The 21,466-nt window shown below is 40.3% G+C and overlaps 1 long non-coding RNA gene across 1 annotated transcript in view; it reads left to right on the plus strand.

Moving 5' to 3' along the window:
* Positions 1–21,466, plus strand: part of LOC114486620 (uncharacterized) — a 95,293-nt gene that overhangs the window by 25,847 nt on the left and 47,980 nt on the right. The window contains exon 3 of the long non-coding RNA XR_003680700.2: positions 10,806–11,030. This is a non-coding gene — a long non-coding RNA (uncharacterized lncRNA). The remainder of the gene's footprint in view (positions 1–10,805; positions 11,031–21,466) is intronic.

Genomic DNA, 21,466 nt, shown 5'->3' on the forward strand with positions numbered 1-21,466 from the left:
TGAAGAACAGTTGCTAATCAAGGGAGGAGCAGCCAGGAAACCACCTGAGGCGAGATTAAAGGGACCAGAGAAGCTCCACCTGAGGCCCCGCACACACTGTAATGTTGTCAGCAGCCCCACCCTTTTGAAACTCTGCGGAGGAAAGAAGAATGCCAGACTGTTACTGCCTTGATCCTTATTGCATACCCCTGACCACTGTAAGACCCGCCCATAAGACCTCTCCCTATTCCCCAGGGAGTGGGCACAGTTCTTGAGGCACTAGCCTGCTGTGTTCCCCTCTTTGCCTGGCAAAGATTAAAGCCACCCTTTCTTTCTCCTCCAAAACTCTGTCTCCGTATCTCATTTTGGCATCGGGGTACAGGGAGCCAATATTTTGGCAGCAGTACAACTAACTTGCAATTATACTGGGAAGAGTTGTCCAGACATATGACACTAGACTGCTTGTTACTTTATATAGAAAATGTATAAAATACGTAAAATCCATCTTTACTAAAGTGTATTTTTTTATGTTAAGTTTTTGAAATGGATGAAGCCATATCTTTCTTCATAGTGAGGCTTTCCTTTAGAATATGAACTGGTCTGTTATCTTAAAGATAATTTAAAAATTTTTAATAGTTTTAGATTTCCAGAAGAGTTGCACAGATAGTACAGAAACTCCCGTATACACCTCACCCAGTATTGATGCTGAAAGCTCAACTTCTCTGTACACCGGTGCTGAATCAAATCTGGGAGACGGAGTTTTGGGTGAAGTGGAAAATGATAGCTTTATTACTTTGCCAGGCAAATGGGGACACGGCAGCCTTCTGCCTCGAAAAACTATGTGTCCCCACTTGGAGAAGATAGTGAGAAGTTTTATAGTAATTGTTCAAAGAGGACATGATCGGCTCATGGACATTCTTCTGATGGGTGGCGGTGAGGTAAGTAGGAGACAGCATCAACCTTCAGGCCCAACTGGTCGGGGGTCTACGTGCTTGTGTGCAGCATACTACCCTCGTTAATCGTTAACTTCTCCCACCTGGAGGGGGTTTCAGTATCTGCAAAATAGCTCAAAGATACTGTTGTGTGTATCCGTTGATGGGGAAACAGGACCTTGCCCCAAGGCTGCTCTTGACTGTTTGTTTCTCCCTGGTCTGGCATCCCCTCCCTTCCCTAATTAACAACTGCTTGGATCTGCCCATTGGAATTCAGGGAAAGTCATGGGGGCTGAATGAAGGCTGTTTCCGTAATCAAAGAAATGGGGGACACAGAAAGGCTTTGTGTCCAGGAGCCCCACAGGGCCCTGCTTGGTATCAGTATCCTCTGCTGTTAACATCTCATTTCACTATGTACATTTGTCACAAGTTAGAAATAAACGTTGGTACATTATTATTAACTAAGCTTAATACTTCATTCAAATTTTACCAATTTTTTTCTCTAATGCCCTTTTCTTTGTTCTGGGATCCCACCTAGGATATCACATTATGTTTAGTTAATATGTCTCCCTAGCCTCCTCTGGTCTGTGACAGTTTCTCAGACTTTTCTTGTCTTTGATGGCCTTGACAGTTTTAGAAGTGCTAGTCAGGTTTTTTTGTAGAATGTCCCTCAATTTGGATTTCTTCAATATTTTTCTCATGGTTAGACAAGGGTTTTGGGGAAGAAGACCGTGGAGGTGTAGTGCCATTCTTATTACATCATATCAAGGTTACATACTATCAGCATGACTCATCATGTTGTTGTTAACGTTGCCAACGTGGTCAGGTTTCTCTACTGCAAAGTTACTTTTTCCTCCTTTTCCATACCCTACTTTTTGGAAGCCAGTCACTATGGCCAACCTACTCTCAAGGGAGTAATGGGGTTGAAAATTAAGTTTCACCTCTTGGAGGGGGGAGTATCATCATGAATTCTTCTGTAAAGACGATTTGTCTCTTCTTCTTTTTTTTCTTTTTTTTTTTTCTTTTGGCTGCACCGCACAGCATGTGGGATCTTAGTTCCCCAACCAGGGATCGAACCCGCACCCCCTGTCTCTTCTTATTTGTTCATTCAATCATCTATTTATATCAGTATGAACCCATTAATATTTATTTTATACTTTGGGTTATAATAAAATACTTTGTTATTTATTTTGTTGCTCAAACTCTTCCAGATTTGGCCATTGGGAACTCTTTCAGTTGATTCCTGTGTCTCTTTGATATGTGCCCATCATTTTTGGTTTTTGAGCACTTCCTTGCTTTCTAGTACTACAAGATGCTCCAGGCTATCTTGTCTATTGTCTGCTGCAGCCTTAGAATCAGCCGTTTCTCCAAGGAGCCATGGTTCATTTTGTAGGAGAATGGTATTAGAAATCAAGATCTGGTCCATTTTTGAATAATATAATAGTGAATTTTGGAAAGGAAAGAAATGTGAAGAGGTAGAGAACATAGGCTTTGATAACAACTTTGAATGAATTTGAATCATAACTCTGCCATGAATAGGTTGATCAGCCATCCCAGTTTGCCTGAAACTGAGAGGTTTCCAGGGATGTGGGACTTCCAGTGAGGAAACAAAGATGAGTTGGCCACCCTAGTCATGGAATTGGTTATGTCTCTTGGTTGCAAGGGACAAAAACCCAAATATAGCTACCTCAGTTAAAAAAGGGAATTTAATGACTCATTTAACTGGGAAATCTAAGGATGAATGGATTTCAGGAAGAGCTGAATCTAGGGATCAAATTATGTAATTAGGGCTCCCTCTGACTTCATGTTTCAGCTCCACTTCTCTCTGTGTGTTGGTTTTTTCTTAGACTTTCTGCATGTGGTGGGAAAAGTGTGAGCTTTCTTTAATGGAGAAGAACAGCTGTCCTCATCCCCTAGGACAGGGATCAAAACTGAAATGCCTAGAGGGGTGAGGCATCTAGCATAAATGAGTGGAACAGACTGAGTTGAGAACAATAGTGAGAAGCCCTAGTTATAGAAACTGTGCAGGAATGAAAGTTCGCTATTGCCAGATACTTCAATTTTTCAAAAGAAGCCAGAAATGAGAAAACCTGATTTTTAAATGTTGGCAACTAATTCAATTAAATAACAACAACAGCAGCACTATTTATATCAAGAAAATATACTTGTGGGGCAAATACTTGTAGGCTACCAGTTTATAACCTCTGCCTTCAGGAGTTCAGGGCCACTTCCTGGCTGCCTGAGGACACACTTAGGCATATACCTGTGGAAGGTGGTTCACTTCGTGTTCTCAGGATACATTTACTACTTTTGAAAATAGACCCCATTTAACTTAATAGTCACTAAATTCATCAAACACTTGCCATGTGCCAGACATTGTGCTAAGCAATTTACACATCTCTTTTAATCCTTAAAATAACCTATGAAAGAGTTACTATTATTTTTATTATTATTATTTGGCTGTGCCGCACAGCTTGTGGGATCTTAGTTCCCTGACCAGGGATGGAACCTGTGCCTTCAGCAGTGAAAGCACGGAGTCCTAACCACTGGACCACCGGGGAATTCCCCAATAGTTACTATTATTACCATCATAGCCTTCCTACAGATGATGAAACTGGGAACAGAGAGGTTGTGTATTTTCCTTGATGTTCACAGATGGAGGTGCCAAGGCAGGATTTAGATCCCTGCTAGATGTGACTCTGGTGCTCAGATTCTTTGCTCCTTTGCTGTATTGTTTCAGATGGCTGCAGAGAAGAGGCATCTTATCCCTCAGGGGCAGAGAAGGTCTGGGATGGAAAGAACCTTGGAGATTACCCAGTGTGTTAACCTCCTTATTTTATAGATGGGGAAATTGAGGCCAAAAACAAGCAGTGACTTTGACAAGGTCTCTTAGCCTATCAGTGGCTGAGCTGGGATAAGTCTAAAGCCCTTCTGATGCATCGTGTAGCTTCTGGGATTTGCTAACCGCAAGGACTGAGTCCATGGTGGGTTTTACAAAGCATTCTGAAGCCTTGATAGATTATCCCTGCTATTGCTGTTTCTGAATTGACAGATTCTTCATCTCTCCATACATTAGGCTCTTCAGAGGGGGGAATATTTTCTTGTCTTTTTAACTGGGAAAGAAGATTAAAACAATTATTTTTCTCTAAGTTGATAATTTAACCTATAAGCTCAGCCATCACTATAATTTGAGTGCAAGGCCAGAGTGAGATGGGGAAGAAATCTCACAGCTATGATAAATATCTGTCTTTTAAGGCCTTTCTGTCAATTCCTAAGAGATATGTCACCAAGAAGCCATGAAAGCTACATTTTGTCTGCACAGAAATGATCATAATATTCAGTTTCAAAAATACTAAATTCCAATGTGTGATTTCTTAAAGATATATACATGTGAATTTAATAGATATTTAAAGACAACCATTTCTTTTTTTTTAATTGGAGTATAGTTGATTTACAATGTTGTGTTAGTTTCAGGTGTAAAGCACAGTGATTCAGTTGTATGTGTATATATATATACATATATATGTATGTATATATATTCTTTTCCCTTATAGCTTATTACAAAACATTGAGTATAGTTCCCTGTGCTGTACAGAAGGTCCTTGTTGGTTATCTGTTTTCTATATTGGAGTATATAATACATGTTAATCCCAAACTCCCTCCCCCACCACCTTTCCCCTTTGGTAACCATAAGTTTTCTATGTCTGTGGGTCTATTTCTGTCTTGTATATAAGTTTGTATCTTTTTTTTTTTAGATTCCACGTATAAGTGATATCATATGATATTTGTTTTTCTCTGTCTGACTTACTTCACTTAGTATGATAATCACCAGGTCCATCCATGTTGCTGCAAATAGCATTATTTCATTCTTTTTTATGGCTAAGCTAGAATTTTGCTAGTTTTTTGGGGGATATAAAAATAAGGCATGATCCCTGTCTTCAAGGAGCTTATTACATAGTAGAAAAGGAAGATATATAAGCCCTTAATTACAATAGAGTAAAGTAAGAGTCACAAAAATAAAACCACTGAGGAAGTACTGGAAAAAGAACCATGAAATCCAACTCAAAAGATCAGGGAAGACTTCCCAAAAGATCTGAGCTGCATTTTGAAGGCTGGTCAGATTTCAGCAGCTATAGTCAGGGATGAAAGCCCTATAGGCAAAAGGAAGCTCATGAGTAAAGACATAAAGGTGAGAAACATAGGGTGCATTAAGAAAATGTTTAGTAACAAGTTTGGACATATGTGCAAGGCTCTGTTTGCCCGGCTAATGAGTCTGCTCCACTTGGTAAGCATGAGGGATCTATTAGAGACTTTTGAACAGGGAAATGGGATGATCAGGAATTTTTATAGGAAAGTGGACTTTGTGAGATTGAAGTGGGAAGAATGAAGGTGAATAGACTACTAAAGAAGCTATTGTGGAGCTTTCAACAAGAGCCAGTACTGGTCTCGTGAGAGGCTCGGCAGTGGGAATAGAAAGAACATAGAAGGACATTGTGGAAATAGTTTTTGGACTTGGTAGTAGGATGTGGGAAGGGGCTAAAAGAATTAAAGATGATTTCTGTGGTTTGAAGCCTCAATAACTGGGAGATTGGTAGCACTATTATAGAAATAGGGAAGAGAGGGAGAGGAACTGGTTTGGAATAGAAGATGGGGTAGTTTCAAATTGTTGAGATCGACAGGCCATCTGGCTATCAAGGGAGATATGTACATTTGCATCTGGAGTTCTGGTGTGAGTATAGTTTACAGATTTAGGTCTGGGAGTCATTTACATGGGAAATAGAGAACACGTTAGCTGTTTATAGTATACTATATGCCTGTTATTTTCTTTTTAAATTTTTCTTTTTTTTTAATTGAAGTTACTCGATTTACAACATTCTATTAGTTTCAGGTATACAACAAAGTGATTCAGTTATATATATATATATTTTTCCCAGATTATTTTCCATTACAGGTTATTATAAGATATTGAATATTGTTCCTTGTGTTACACAGTAAATCTTCTTTCTTATTATTTTGTGTATAGTAGTTTGTATCTGTTAATCCCATACTCCTAATTTATCCTTCCCTATGCCCCTTTGGTAACCATAAAGTTGTTTTCTATGTCTGTAAGTCTGTTTCTATTTTGTATATGATTCATTTGTATTATTTTTTAGATTCCACATATAATTGATATCATATAATATTTATCTTTCTCTGTATGACTTACTTCACTTAGTATGATATTCTCTAAGTCTATCCTTGTCACTGCAGATGGCAATATTTCATTCTTTTTTATGGCTGAATAATATTCCATTGCATATATATACCACATCTTCTTAAACCAGTCATCTGTTGATGGGCATTTGGGTTGCTTCCATGTTTTGGCTATTGTAAATAGTGCTGCTGTGAACATTGGGGTGCAAGTAACTTTTCAAATTAGAGTTTTCATCTTTTCCAGATGTATGACCAGGAGTGGGATTGCTGGATCATATGGTAGCTCTGTCTTTAGTTTTTTAAGGAACCTCCATATTGTTTTCCATAATGGCTGCACCAATTTACATTCTCACAAACAGTGTAGGAGGGTTCCCTTTTCTCCACACCCTCTCTACCATTTATTACTTATGGCAGTTAGGTTTTTTTTTTTTTTTTTTTTTTTTTTTTTTGTGGTATGCGGGCCTCCCTCTGTCGTGGCCTCTCCCGTTGCGGAGCACAGGCTCCGGATGCGCAGGCTCAGCAGCCATGGCTCATGGGCCCAGCCGCTCCGCGGCATGTGGGATCCTCCCAGACCGGGGCGCGAACCCGGTTCCCCTGCATCGGCAGGCGGACGCGCAACCACTGCGCCACCAGGGAAGCCCCTGGCAGTTAGGTTTTGAACCACTTTTGGGTACACAGAGAACTGTAATCTAGCCAGCATTTCAATTAGGTGTGTGGGCTTCTCATTGTGAAGGCTTCTGTTTGTTTTGGAGCATGGGCTCTAGGTGCATAGGCTTAGGTAGTTGTGGCGCATGGGCTCAGTAGTTGTGACTCATGGGCTCTAGAGCACAGGCTCAGTAGTTGTGGTGCATGGGCTTAGTTGCTCTGCAGCATGTGGGATCTTCCCGGATCAGGGATAGAACCCATGTCCCCTGCATTGGCAGGTGGATTCTTAACCACGGTGCCACCAGGGAAGCCCCTCATTGTGGTTTTGATTTACATTTCTCTAATAATTAGCAATGTTGAACATATTTTCATGTGCCTGTTGGCCATCTGTATGTCTTTTTTGGAGAAATGTCTGTTTAGGTCTTCTGCCCATTTTTTGATTGGGTTGTTTGTTTTTTGGATATTGAGTTGTATGAGCTGTTTGTATATTTTGGAAATTAAGCTGTTGCTGGTTGCATCATTTGGAAATATTTTCTCCCCTTCTGTGGCTGTCCTTTCATTTTGCTGATGGTTTCCTTTGCTGTACAAAAGCCTTTAAGTTTGATTAGGTCTCTTTTGTTTATTTTTGCTTTCTTTTTTATTTATTTATTTATTTTTTTAGCCTTGGGGGAAGAAAATATTGCTGCAATTTATGCCTGAAAATGTTTTGCCTGTGTTCTCTCTAGGAGTTTTATGGTGTCACGTCCTATATTTATGTCTTTAAACCGTTTAGAGTTTATCTTTGTATATGGTATGAGGGAGTGTTCTAATTTCATTTGATTTACATGAGGCTGTCCTTCACAACACCACTTGCTGAAGAGACTGTCTTTTCTCCATTGTATATTCTTGCCTCCTTTGTTGTAGATTAATTGAGTGTAGGTGTATGGGTTTATTTCTGGGCTCTCTATTCTGTTCCATTGATCTATATGTCTGTTTTTGTGCCAATACCATGCTGTTTTGATTACTGTAGCTTTGTAGTATTGTCTGAAGTCTGGTTGGGTTATGTTTCCAGCTTTGTTCTTTTTCCTCAAGATTACTTTGGCAATTCTGGGTCTTTTCTGTTTCCATATAACTTTTCAGATTATTTGTTCTAGTTCTGTGAAAAATGTCATGAATATTTTCATAGGGATTGCATTAAATCTGTAGATTGCTTTGGGTAGTATGGCCATTTTAACAATATTAATTCTTCTAATTCAAGAGCATGGGATATCTTTTCATTTCTTTGAATCATCTTCAATTTCCTTTATCAATATTTTATAGTTTTCAGTGTATAGGTCTTTCACCTCCTTGGTTAGGTTTATTCCTAGGTTGTTTTTTTTTTAATGTGATTTGAAGCAGAATTTTTTTTACTTCCTCTTTCTGATATTTCATTGTTAGTGTAAATAAATGCAGCAGAATTCTGTATATTAATCTTGTATCCTTATGCCTGTTATTTTCTAGCTCCTAGATAAGTTTTTTTATATATTGTAACATTCAGTTCACATAACAACACCATGAAACTGAGATCCAGAGAGATTGATTGATTTGCTCATGTTCTCACATTTCATTCATCTCATCACTATTGAAGACCTACTATGTGCCAGAACCTGTTCTCGAGAGAGGCAAAACTTGAAGTCTTACTGCATGAGGAAATGAAGGATAGATCAGATCCATATATGAAGAAATAGGGTGAAAATAACATGAAGATACATCTAGAGAAACACCAAGCTTTGCAGAGTTAGGGGAAGAGGAGAAGGGCCCAGAAGAAGACATATAAGGTGCAGGTAGAAGGAGGAAGGGAAGCAGGATATCATCATGTCTCAGAAGAGGAGAGAGAGCTAGAACTAGAAGGAAGAGATATTTACCCAGCCAACAATGTCAGATGCTGTAGAATGAGCAAGGATATGAAAAATGAGCAAAAGTCTCTCAGTTTGGTGATGAGTTGGTTAGATGAACTCCAGAAAAATGGGAAGAAAGTAGCACCAGCATAACAATGTGTACTGAAGCCAGATTTTATAGAATTAAGGAGTAAGTAGGTGAAGAAATGGAGGCAATAGACAGAGATAGTTTGGTAAACAAGGGGAAAGAGAGATAGTGATTGACAAAGTGGGAAGGGTAGGAGACCAAAGGGCAGAGATTCTAGGGAGGTAGTGAATTATCTGACTGTTGGACAAGGCTGGATAGGAAAACAAATCAAGCTGAACTGAAATAGATTATGGGATTTGGGGCCATTATGAAGGTCAAAGGGCAGTGGGATGAAAGAATAGGAAAGTTGGGGAGATGGCAGGTTATGGTCTTAAAGGGTGAATTAAATTTCAGTTTAAGAGCTTAGAAATGGGGTAGTACGAATGATAAAGAAAGCTAAGGTTTGGGACTTCCCTGCTGGTATAGTGGTTAAGAATCCTCCTGCCAAAGCAGGGGACATGGGTTCAATCCCTGGTCCGGGAAGATCCCACATGCTGTGGAGAAACTAAGCTCGTGCACCACAACTACTGAAGCCCACATGCCCTAGAGTCCACATGCTGCAACTCCTGAGCCCACACACCGCAACTACTGAAGCCCACACGCTTTAGGGCCTGCGTGCCGCAACTACTGAGCTTGCATGCTGCAACTACTGAAGCCCACGTGCCTAGAACCCGTGCTCCACAACTAGAGAAGCCACCGCAATGAGAAGCCCACGCACCACAATGAAGAGTAGCCTCCACTTGCCACAACCAGAGGAAGCCCACTCAGAGCAATGCAGACCCAATGCAGCCCAAAATAAATAAATAATTAATTTTTTAAAATAAAAGAAAGCTAAGGTTTGACTATGTTGAAAGGAGGCTGAGATGGAGTGAAGACAGAATTTGCTGGGATTATGGTGGAGGGAGGCCAGTGTCCTGACAGGGTCATCAATGGGTATGGATCTTCCCAAGTGCAAAGGAAGAGCCAAGGATGTTGATGGAGGACTGGGTTTGAAAGAAGACATGGATCCTGATTCTAAAGCAATTGGGGAGGATCCTTTAGGTCTACAGTCAGCCATGAAGAGGGATGGCAGATAGTGGGGAAATCAAATAACCTTCACCTGAGGTTAGGAGAGATTATTAAGTAAAGATTTTGGAAAACAGGACAGTCAGTGTGAGAGGTGTGTGAAGAAAGCATAAAGAATGCTTATTCACATTGGAAGGGAGATCTATAGAAGACACATTAAAGAAGTAGATTAAGTGAAATAAGGTGGTTGATAGCTAGAGTACAATTGGGTGGGGATGAAAATGCTGGCGGCTGGTAGAAAGGAGATGAAAAGGGATGACGGAAACATTTGAGAGGAGGCTGGAGGGGATGGAGAGTTCTGAAAAAGCCTAATTGGAATTCTGGCTAGATTGCAGTTCTCTGTGTACCCAAAAGTGGTTCGAAACCTAACTGCCATAAGTAAATATAGCTCAAGTGTGTCACACTATATAAATATTTTGGAATACAGAATGGAGCTGTTGTACGACAATGGCTGGAATGCTTACTTTGGATTGACTAATCAAGGAACAATCAGCCTGAAAAGGTCAGGAGAGTTCTCTCTCTCTCTCTTTTTAATGGAACAAATGGCACCATACATCAGCATTGTTTTAAAACTTGTGGTAGCTACATAAATAATTCTGTGCTTGGGAGGAATAATTCTCACACTTTTTGGGGGGTAATTTTACTTTCTTTGAAATACTGTAGAATTTTAAACAAGTTCCCATTTAAAAAAAAAATTTTTTTTTGCCTGCACCGTGTGCTTGAGGGATCTTATTTCCCCAGCCAGGGATTGAACTCAGGACCCAGGCAGTGAAAGCACCGAGTCCTAACCACTGGACCACCAGGGAATTCTCGTGTTCCCATTTTTTTTGGATAACTGCCATGCCAGCTTTAAAAAGTGCAAAATAGTTGTGTGTGTGTGTGTGTGTGTGTGTGTGTGTGTGCGCGCGCGCGCGTGCGCGCGCTTGGTGTTTAATAAGAAAGCAACTTAGATTTGTGGGAAGAAGTCCACCCAACTTTAAAAATAACCCCTTTTCTTCTGAATTTCAGGACCCACACTGTGGTTATAAGTGGACAGGGTGGTGTTCACGGAGTTGCTACAAACAACACAGGATCTGGCATCGGACATCCTGCACATAAAACCTTCCTTACCGTATATTAATGGAGTGACTTGGCGAAGCTACTTAACTTCCTTCAGCTTCAGTTTCTTCATTTGTAAAATAGGAATGTAAAAAAAACATCTTCCCCAGAGATTGCACATGAAGATGAAGTGAGGTAAGGTTGGAATCATCAACCTTAAGGGTTGGGTGCTAGGAGCTTACAGTTATGATGTTTCTCCTCACTGGGGAATTCAGATGTACATCAAAGTGTGAGAACTAATGGTCCAGGATATGTCTACTTTCTCATCTGAGTCTCTGGAATGTCCTATAGGTTCTATAACCAAGAATAAAGCCACAGTGCTTATTTAGAGGGAGAACAGGGGAAGTCTTTTGGGCCACTGAAGGGATCAAATCACTACAGGAATTTTAAGTGGCCTTAGGCCTGGCCCTTGAAACTGCTCCTGATTCCCTTCTTGAGCTGCCATAAGCCACTGACTGATCCTTCTTGAGAGACAATGACAGTGTCTCATCATAATAGTGAGATTAACCCTGATTTAAGAATCTTGTTTCCCTGGCAAGATCAGGGTTCATGTTCTGTTTATAGCAGATCTTTGGACTAAAGCTCTCTGGCTTTGCTTCTGAACTGATTCTTTTACCCCAGGGATTTTAAGAACAGTTCTGATTCGGAGGTTAGGGAGACAATACCAGAGTGGCCTTCTAACTCCTCCTTTAGGCCTTTCCTACTTCAAATCTACATTAGTCTGGAAGTTGTACTAATTTTGGGGATGTAGAAGTTGAGGAATTTGGAAATTAGCTTTCATTTTGCTATTTAGATTTCTAAATAAGATTATCCTTTTCACAAGATTGTAAGACTGGATTAATCCAAAGAATACCTAGACATTTTTTTAGCCCTCAAAGGGTTACCCAAATCTTAACTTATCTCTTCTCCTCCCACCTCTCCTCTCCTCTCCTCTCCTCTCCCCTCCCCTCCCCTCCTCTCCTTTCCTCTCCTCTTCTCTTTTCGGTTCTCTTCCTTTCCTTTCTCTTTCCTTCTCTTTTCTCGTTCATCTATTAGCTATCATCCATCTGTCTATCCACCTGTTAGTCTGCCTATCCTTCCTATCTATCTATTTATCTATCTATCTATCTATCTATCTATCTATCATCTATCTGTCATGTGTCTTTGTCTACCTATATATATATATATATTTTTTTTTTTTCCTATGGTACGCGGGCCTCTCACCGTTGTGGCCTCTCCCGTTGCGGAGCACAGTCTCCGGACGCACAGGCTCAGCGGCCGTGGCTCACGGGCCCAGCCGCTCCGCGGCATGCGAGATCCTCCCGGACCGAGGCACGAACCCGCGTCCCCTGCATCGGCAGGCGGACTCTCAACCACTGAGCCACCAGGGAAGCCCCTTTGTTTTGTTTTGATGGGAATGGGGACAAAGGTGATAAGGGAACAGTAGTTATCTGAAGTTTCAAGTATCATTGGAGTTTTTTTGAAATGTTGCATGGAGACAGTTCAATTATACCTATCTTGTATCATTTGTTAAAATAACGGTTAGGGAAGAAGAGAACTTTTCTGGAGTCCAAAGAGACAAAATTTGGGGTAATGGGACAAAATAGAGCAAAGGAAACTTGTTGGTTAAAGGCTAGAATTCCTGGTGACAAGAAAACAGTTAAAATCTCCTGTACCTCTTCAGAAGAAGAGAAACTAGTGGCTCTAGCTCCTCACCTGGCCTCATTACCCAGTTGCCATAAAACTTTCTGCCCTGAGATAGACTATGACCCTTCTGTTTGCACCTCCCATCTGGGGAAGCAACCAACAGCCCACTGGTGCTCAGGTTGTGACAACAGTGCAATGAAGGGAGATATCAGGGTTTGGAGGTCTCAACAGCAACTAGTACTCGTGGAGAAATAGCTCCTTCCCCAGCCAGCTCTGCCCATTGAACAGCCTATTGACTAAAATGACCTGTTCCCCAAGGAGACCCTCTTCAATTCCCCAGCCCCAAACACCCCTGATGAGATAGTAAACAATGACCCCACACATCCCAGGTAAATACTCTGGATGACTCTGGTTACTCACCTTCCTCCAGCTTTTTGGGACTACCCCCAGCACACCCCATATTCCAGTTACCAGCAACCTCCCAGGTCATCACCACATGTTACATATCTTGACACTGCTTTCTACCCCCCTAATCTGGCTCCGTTTCCTATGCTTCCCCATAATTTTCAAATTTCTCCACTGTACTTTCTGGGATTTCTGGTTTGCCATCAGCAAACTCTCCTGTGTTCCAGACTCTTCTCTGAACATTTGCTTCGTCTTCTTCTTCTAACTGAAACCTGGCTGTCCCTCTCAAATGGAAGATGTCTTTTCTTTCACCTCTTATTTGTCTCAGGACTTGTAGGTAGAGTAGTTGTCTTCTTCTTTCCTATTCATCCTGCCAAATCATCTCTCCTTCTGTGGACTTTGAAAACCCCAAGTCCATTGAGCTCATGTCTTCAGACTTTACCACCTAATATCGCTCCTAAATCATCTTCCAGAATCTCTTTGCCATGTCCCATCATTCTTTGGTGATTTTATCATGCAGTTTACTGTCTTTGTTTATTCCTACACTCAACTTAACTATGTAGATGATCCACTCAGCACCTTGGTCTCTTAATTTTTTGAACTTCTCAACTCCAGTAATCTCCTCCACCCCACTGCAGCTGGTCACTGCCATTTTCACACCATGGATATTATTGGTAGTTATTACCAATAGCCTCTCCCCCTTCAAAATCTCTGGACAGCAAATTTTGTCCTACTGTCTGATCACCACCTTTGGAGCATCAATCTCACTCCTACTAGTTCCCTTGGAACTATTCTTTGACACCATAGGGACATTCAATCCACTGACCCTATGCTTTTTATTTTTAAAATTTTTCTTCTCTTTCATATTATTATTTACCTTCTTGTTCAGCTAGTTTTTGTGATCTGGCATTTTAGTCACAACTTTGCAGAAAAGCTGAACTTCATTGTCCCTGTCTCTCTCCATAGCATTCATTTGAAAAAACCCAACCTTGTGAAACTCAATTATCCTATGCTGTGAATACATCTGAGCAAGTGATGTTTGTAGAGAAAGTTTATACAACCATGCGGACCGGGCTTGTCTAAAGTTATCCACCCTAAATCCCAAATAGTATCCAATGCTGCCAGACAAGCTATTATATTGTAGTTTCCTGTAACGTTCACTCTACTACACTCTAGGACAACCTGTCTTCTCAAACCTCTATACTTTCATCCCATTTATAATCTTAACCAGTTAAATGCAGTTAACTAAGTACTATCCCATCTTCCTATCACTAAAACTTCCTATCAGTGTTAGGGGAAACACTGACTGAAACCACCTTCCCTGCCCAGGCAACATAGTAACCACTTGCATGAGTTATCTTACACAGGAAGTCCTGGTAAGGAATGTGGAACTAACAAGCTACTACTAACCAGAAGAATTCAGGAAAGGTCAAAAGGAGAGAGGAGAATCCAGTCCATATGTCCTGCCTACCTCCCAGAATCCTTCTCGCTGGACTCCATCTTGGCTGAGTGATGTGTGCGCCACCAGCAAGGGCCCTGAGTAAGAATGATTGGCCAGAGACAACCCAGAAACTAACCCCATTCCCATAACACCCGAGACTGTGAGCCACATGGCAGAGCAGTCCTCTGGGGTTCCCTAAGCCTCCTGCTCTCCACTCGGGTGCCCCTTCCCAATAAAGTCTCTTGCTTTGTCAGCACTTGTGTCTCAGACAGTTCATTTCTGAGTGTTAGACAGGAGCCCACTCTCGGTCCCTGGAAGGGGTCCCCTTCCTGCAGCAAATGGCTACTCTGGTGAGGCCTCTTCTTTGCTACAATTGACATCCTGACCACTTGGGGTACTTGGAGACCAGCTTGCCCGCTGACAGATCAGACCCAGTGGCTGCAACTGGGACCTTTTTGTCCCTGGTCTCCTCCTGACGTGGACGACTGGCCAGAATGCCCCGACTGGGTAAGGAACAAGAGACTTTATTGACCTCTTTTCCCTTCCCTCTTTTCAACGCCTCCTATCTTACCCTTTTTATTTCTGTCCTGGTCCTGGACACAAGAGTCTGGTTGAAGGGCCTCAGCCTGATCCGAGGGTTGGAGCCTGATCACCTCCGGTAAGCAGAGAACTCGAATTCTGGTTCTGGTCTGGTATCTGGTATCTAGTTTCTGGTAGGGCCGAGTTCCCGTCCTCCCTTCCTGGAAGCCCAGGGAAAAGTCCCGTGATGCCTGGGCATCTGCAGGTGGCAGGAGATGTCCGTAAGGCCACCCCCTTTTCCCCCCCCTCCCCTCATCTTTCAATCTGGCCTCCTTTCCTCCCTTTGAAATCTTTGAAGACCTGAGATATTTCCGTTTACTCTGTTAGTACTTGGATCTGAAGTTCTGTGTCTCTGTAGGAGGTTTTCTGAGAGACTGCAATCTTGTATTTAAAGGAGTGTCTGATTAGGACAGCCAGGCCTGTGTGTGTTTTATACTTTGTATTCTGTGTTGTGATTTGTGATGGCCATTCTGCCTTGTAAAATGGGAAATTCAGGCTCTGTTAAGCTATGAGATCTCTGGTTGTGTTTGTCTATATGTCTGTGTGCATTATATATATTATATATGTCCGTCCTTTTGGATGGTATTATCAAACTTTGTCAATGAGCTCTACTTAATTGGCTTAGAGGAAGTTAACTGCTTATATAAATTCTGGAAAATATAGACTATAACTGGCCAGAATTAATTTTAGGTTCATGTGAAGTGGGAAATATTCAGTATTAAATTAATATCTGGTATTAAACTTAGTTTAAGCTTGTTAATCTAATTAATACAGGCATGTCTTTAGAGTCATCAACATTAAGTATAATACCTTTATTGTACCTAGGTTTAATAGAAATTAAAGACATCAATTACTAAACAGAGAAACTACAGGTATTTAAGACTGTTAGTGAATATGTTTGGTGCCACCCTGAGATGTTCTCTATAAGAAAACAAATGATTTTAGAAATCATCACTGGTATTTATGTTTACCAATCTACAGAGTGCTGATGTAAAAGACAGTTCATAATTGCTTACTTCTTAGTTTTCACTAGAAATTAAGATTTGAGGACTCTTTTAAACATGTAATTAGGGCTAATAAAAATAATAAAGGAAGCATTTCAGTATGCGGTAGGAAATGTGTTTTCAGTGAAGAAGGTATGAGGAATGGAATTACATTTTAATAAGGGAAAAGTCAGTGAGTCTGTCATAGAGCTGGTTCTGGATGGAGAAGAAAATGGGGGATAGACTAATAAGGTTAAAGAAAGTGATGGAGGGTTTGTGGATGGCAGGATTGACTAAGTTTAAAATAAATTTAATTGGGTAAGTGAATTTTAAAAGTAAGCTGATGTAAACCTTGAATTTGGCTTTTCTCTCTGTTAAGAGACAAGTTTTCTTAAAATGTTGAGCTCCCTTTGATAACATTTTAAGTTTCTTTACCTTTTAAGTGATCTGTATTTGTCTTTGAAATCTTTTGTCACTTTGGCTAAGTGAATAACTATTGTTTCACAGTGACTATGATCCTATCTGACTGAGTGTTCTAAACGCTTTTTGATATTTTTTTTTTGATATACATATTTTTTGTGGTACGCGGGCCTCTCACTGTTGTGGCCTCTTCCGTTGCGGAGCACAGGCTCCGGACGCACAGGCTCAGTGGCCATGGCTCACGGGCCTAGCCGTTCCGCGGTATGTGGGATCTTCCCGGACCGGGGCACGAACCCGTGTCCCCTGCTTCGGCAGGCGGACTCTCAACCACTGTGCCACCAGGTAAGCCCTTTGATATTTTTTTGATAAAACTTCCCAAATCAAATTGTAATGAAGTTTCATTGACCTCTAGCTAACTTTGCAATGCTTCAAAGGGCTCCTGAAACATCCCAAAGAGAGATATTAAACTAATTAAGTTCATTTTGTATGTTAAATTACATGAGAAGTATTGTCAAATGAGTAACAAATATTCTTAGGTTATATTGTATGGTAAATGTTACTAATATAGATATTCTAGGAATCATATGGAGTTCCTAAAATTCTGTCATGTCCTGGTAAAATGTTGTCAGTCATAATTCTAGTTATTATCTGAAAGTGTTGTATGTCACAGCAGTAACCAAGTTACTTTGTCAATTGCATTGTAATCAGATTTTAAATATGCCTTCTTAAGTCTTTTGTCATTATAGACAGTTATGGTTTTATTCTGATGCCTTTGCAAAAGAAAAAAGTGATTCCTCTTCAAGAAGATTTATAGAAAAGACTTTTGGATAAATACAAGTTTCAGACTTTCAGACCATAATGCTGAACTGGGTAAGAAATTGAAGAATTCTAATGAAAAACCTGATGGCTTCATAAAAAGTTAACAGAAGGACTGAGTGAACTGGTGAATATGGTTATAATTTTTATGGTTTCTATCTGAAAATTTCCTGGTTTGAATCTGCGTTTTCCAGGTGTAAGAAAAACCTTCCCCTCAAACTAATTATGACATATAGTAATTTAGTAAATTATACATTTGTAAGCAGAATTGAAACATTTATCTTTTCTCTCTATCCGCTCCCTCCAGAGGTTGGAAACTCTTAGGTTCTCAACAGCTTTATCAGGTAGATTAGGAAAACTACCTCACTAACAGGTACAGGAATCTCAAGGTATTTTGGGGACCTTGAAAAGGTAGGAATTCACCTAGATCTATTAGGCAAAATGTGTGATAAGCCCTTGGCATGACTTTCCTAGCCCTGAGAGATTTTTTAAAAGTTCAGTCTGAGACTCCTTATAAAAGTTTCACACACACACACACACACACACACACACACACACACACACACACACAAAGTCTATATCATCAGTTATAGTTATATAAATCATCAGGCCAATTTTATTGAGACCAGACTTATTTTGCAAACAAACTACTCTTAATTTGGTTATATTTGGTAAAATTGAGGGTAATTTTAGAGAGAAAATGATTATGTTTCAGTGAATATATTAAATTCCGGTTTTGTTAATGGGGGGGTCTGTATTTATTAAGACTTACCTCCCAGGTAGTTCCTTGCTGTCATGTTATATAAATGTAAAGTTTAATTGAAGGACACTCTACGTTTGTTTCTGAAGTTTATCTCAGTAATCTATCTTTGAATGAAGATCAGATGCCCCAGGACCTGCAACCAGGAGATTATGCATGCTGGAACAGACATAATTTAAAGACTATCTCCAGCCTGGACAGAAGGACCCTTATCAGGTACTCTTAACTAGCTCAAGCACAGTGAAACTGAAGGGAATTGACTCCTGGATTAATTTCCACTCACAAAGGGCCCCTGCACTGGACTGGCCTATGGAGAGGGTGGCTGACCTCAAAATCACCTTACAACAATGCTCAAACAAAAGAGAAACTACGCTCATACCAGGATGAGAAGAAGACGACATCAGAAGTAGACAGCTTGCCCAAGATCCTGGACCTGACTCATATGATCATTTATAATGTTTTCTTGACTTCTTGGACCCTTGCATATGAATCAAATGTTTTTCTATCATGGGCGTGATCCTATGCTAGTTTTAAAAATCAATCCAGTTGTTGGGTTTGTGACCAATTACCTGTGTCTGGTACTTCTGGATTACCTTGGTGGATTTCTCTACTCCAAGGCTCTTATTGGTTGGCTCTTAGGAAATTTATTCTAGAAGAGATAAATTATAGTCCTATTTAGGCCACTATTAATATTACTAGGTGGGATCTCCTCACCTAGCCACCATGGCTCACGGGCCTAGCCGTTCCGCGGTATGTGGGATCTTCCCGGACCGGGGCACGAACCCGTGTCCCCTGCTTCGGCAGGCGGACTCTCAACCACTGTGCCACCAGGTAAGCCCTTTGATATTTTTTTGATAAAACTTCCCAAATCAAATTGTAATGAAGTTTCATTGACCTCTAGCTAACTTTGCAATGCTTCAAAGGGCTCCTGAAACATCCCAAAGAGAGATATTAAACTAATTAAGTTCATTTTGTATGTTAAATTACATGAGAAGTATTGTCAAATGAGTAACAAATATTCTTAGGTTATATTGTATGGTAAATGTTACTAATATAGATATTCTAGGAATCATATGGAGTTCCTAAAATTCTGTCATGTCCTGGTAAAATGTTGTCAGTCATAATTCTAGTTATTATCTGAAAGTGTTGTATGTCACAGCAGTAACCAAGTTACTTTGTCAATTGCATTGTAACCAGATTTAAACGTGCCTTCTTAAGTGTTTTGTCATTGTAGACAGTTATGGTTTCACTCTGATGCCTCTGCAAAAATGCTTCCTCTTCAAGAAGATTTATAGAAAGGGCTTTTGGATAAATACAAGTTTCTGACTTTCAGACCATAATGCTGAATTGGGTAAGAAATTAAAGAATCTTAATGAAAAACCTGATGGCTTCATAAAAAGTTAACAAGAGGATTAGTTACTGAGTGAACTGGTGAATATGGTTATAACTTTTATGGTTTCTATCTGAAACATTACTAGCTTTTAACCTGTGTTTTCCAGATATAAAGAATCCGTTCCCCTCAAACTAATTATGATTTACAGCAATTTGGTAAATTACACCTTTATAAGCAGAATTGAAACATTTCTCTTTTCTCTCTACCTGACCCCTCCAGAGATTGGAAACTCTTAGATTCCCAGCAGCTTTACCAGATAAATTAGGAAGGCCCCCTCCTAACAGGTGCAGGAATCTGAAGGTATTTTGTGGACCTCAAAAAGGGAGGAAATCACTTAAATCTGTAAGGCAAAATCTGTGACAAGCCCTTGGCATGGCTTTCCTGGTCCAGGGAAGCCTTTTATGAATTAATCAGACTTACTTTGCAGACAAATTAATCTTGATTTGACTATATTTAATAAAATGAGGGTAATTTTATATTTATTTTTTTAATTTTTTAATTTAATTTTATTTTTTTATACAGCAGATTCTTATTAGTCATCAATTTTATACACATCAGTGTATACATGTCAATCCCATCGCCCAATTCAGCACACCACCATCCCCACCCCCCCGTGGCTTTCCCCCCTTGGTGTCCATACATTTGTTCTCTACATCTGTGAAGTTTATCTCAGTAATCTATCTTTGAATGAAGATCAGATGCCCCAGGACCTGCAACCAGGAGATTATGCATGCTGGAACAGACATAATTTAAAGACTATCTCCAGCCTGGACAGAAGGACCCTTATCAGGTACTCTTAACTAGCTCAAGCACAGTGAAACTGAAGGGAATTGACTCCTGGATTAATTTCCACTCACAAAGGGCCCCTGCACTGGACTGGCCTATGGAGAGGGTGGCTGACCTCAAAATCACCTTACAACAATGCTCAAACAAAAGAGAAACTACGCTCATACCAGGATGAGAAGAAGACGACATCAGAAGTAGACAGCTTGCCCAAGATCCTGGACCTGACTCATATGATCATTTATAATGTTTTCTTGACTTCTTGGACCCTTGCATATGAATCAAATGTTTTTCTATCATGGGCGTGATCCTATGCTAGTTTTAAAAATCAATCCAGTTGTTGGGTTTGTGACCAATTACCTGTGTCTGGTACTTCTGGATTACCTTGGTGGATTTCTCTACTCCAAGGCTCTTATTGGTTGGCTCTTAGGAAATTTATTCTAGAAGAGATAAATTATAGTCCTATTTAGGCCACTATTAATATTACTAGGTGGGATCTCCTCACCTAGCCAATTAATGATCCTACTCTGACTCCGGCCATAAATTTTTCTTTATTACTCAGGCTCAGTCATAGCAACAAGCAAAATTTCAGCCAAGGAATAAGATGTCCCACAATTATGGGATGGATTTATATAGTTAACACCAGGCCATGGTAATTTAAGTTTAAAGGCTCCTCTATGTTGGGAACAATTAAATCATACTAAGGATAATCAGTCTAGTAACACTAGGAAACTGGGCTGGGTGCCTTATGGGCAGTGCCAATACATAATTTACCTTAAAGATAAGGATTGGTACAGAACAGACTAAGTCAGACAACCTGGGATATACTGGGCCACACCTACTGGAAGCTCGCTTAATTCTTACTTATGACTTCACTAATACTGCTAGCTATGTTATTTGTATTTCACCTGTTTTACAAAATTGTTGTTTCTTACATTACCAAATGTGTGACTGAGCCTCTGATAAAATGATGATATATGGTTCCATGTAAGATCAATGATGCTAATAGTGTAACTCTAGATATGGGAAGAAGCAACAAGAGGGAATATTTTCCTGGACCGTAAGAGACTAGTAAGACAGGTGGTCCAGAGACTTTTTGGCTACTCCTAAGGCCTAGTCCAGTAATAGCACATTGAGTAGCCTATCAGAAAACTCTTTGCCAGGCCTGGGAATGAGCAATCCTAGCACCATGGAATGAAATGGTCATGAAATGCCCCCCAAACCATGGTCAAATTTATGGCCATGAAGGGGCCCTGTTGACTGGAAATTGGCACTTGCCATTGGCACTTGCTGTCTGCCTCTACAAAGATTAAATCATGAGCCACTGCAGCTGCTGACCTTCAACACCCCCTGAAAGGAGTTCAG

The sequence above is a fragment of the Physeter macrocephalus genome, chromosome 7 (assembly GCF_002837175.3).
Source record: "Physeter macrocephalus isolate SW-GA chromosome 7, ASM283717v5, whole genome shotgun sequence".
In the NCBI taxonomy this organism is placed as follows: Eukaryota; Metazoa; Chordata; class Mammalia; order Artiodactyla; family Physeteridae; genus Physeter; species Physeter macrocephalus.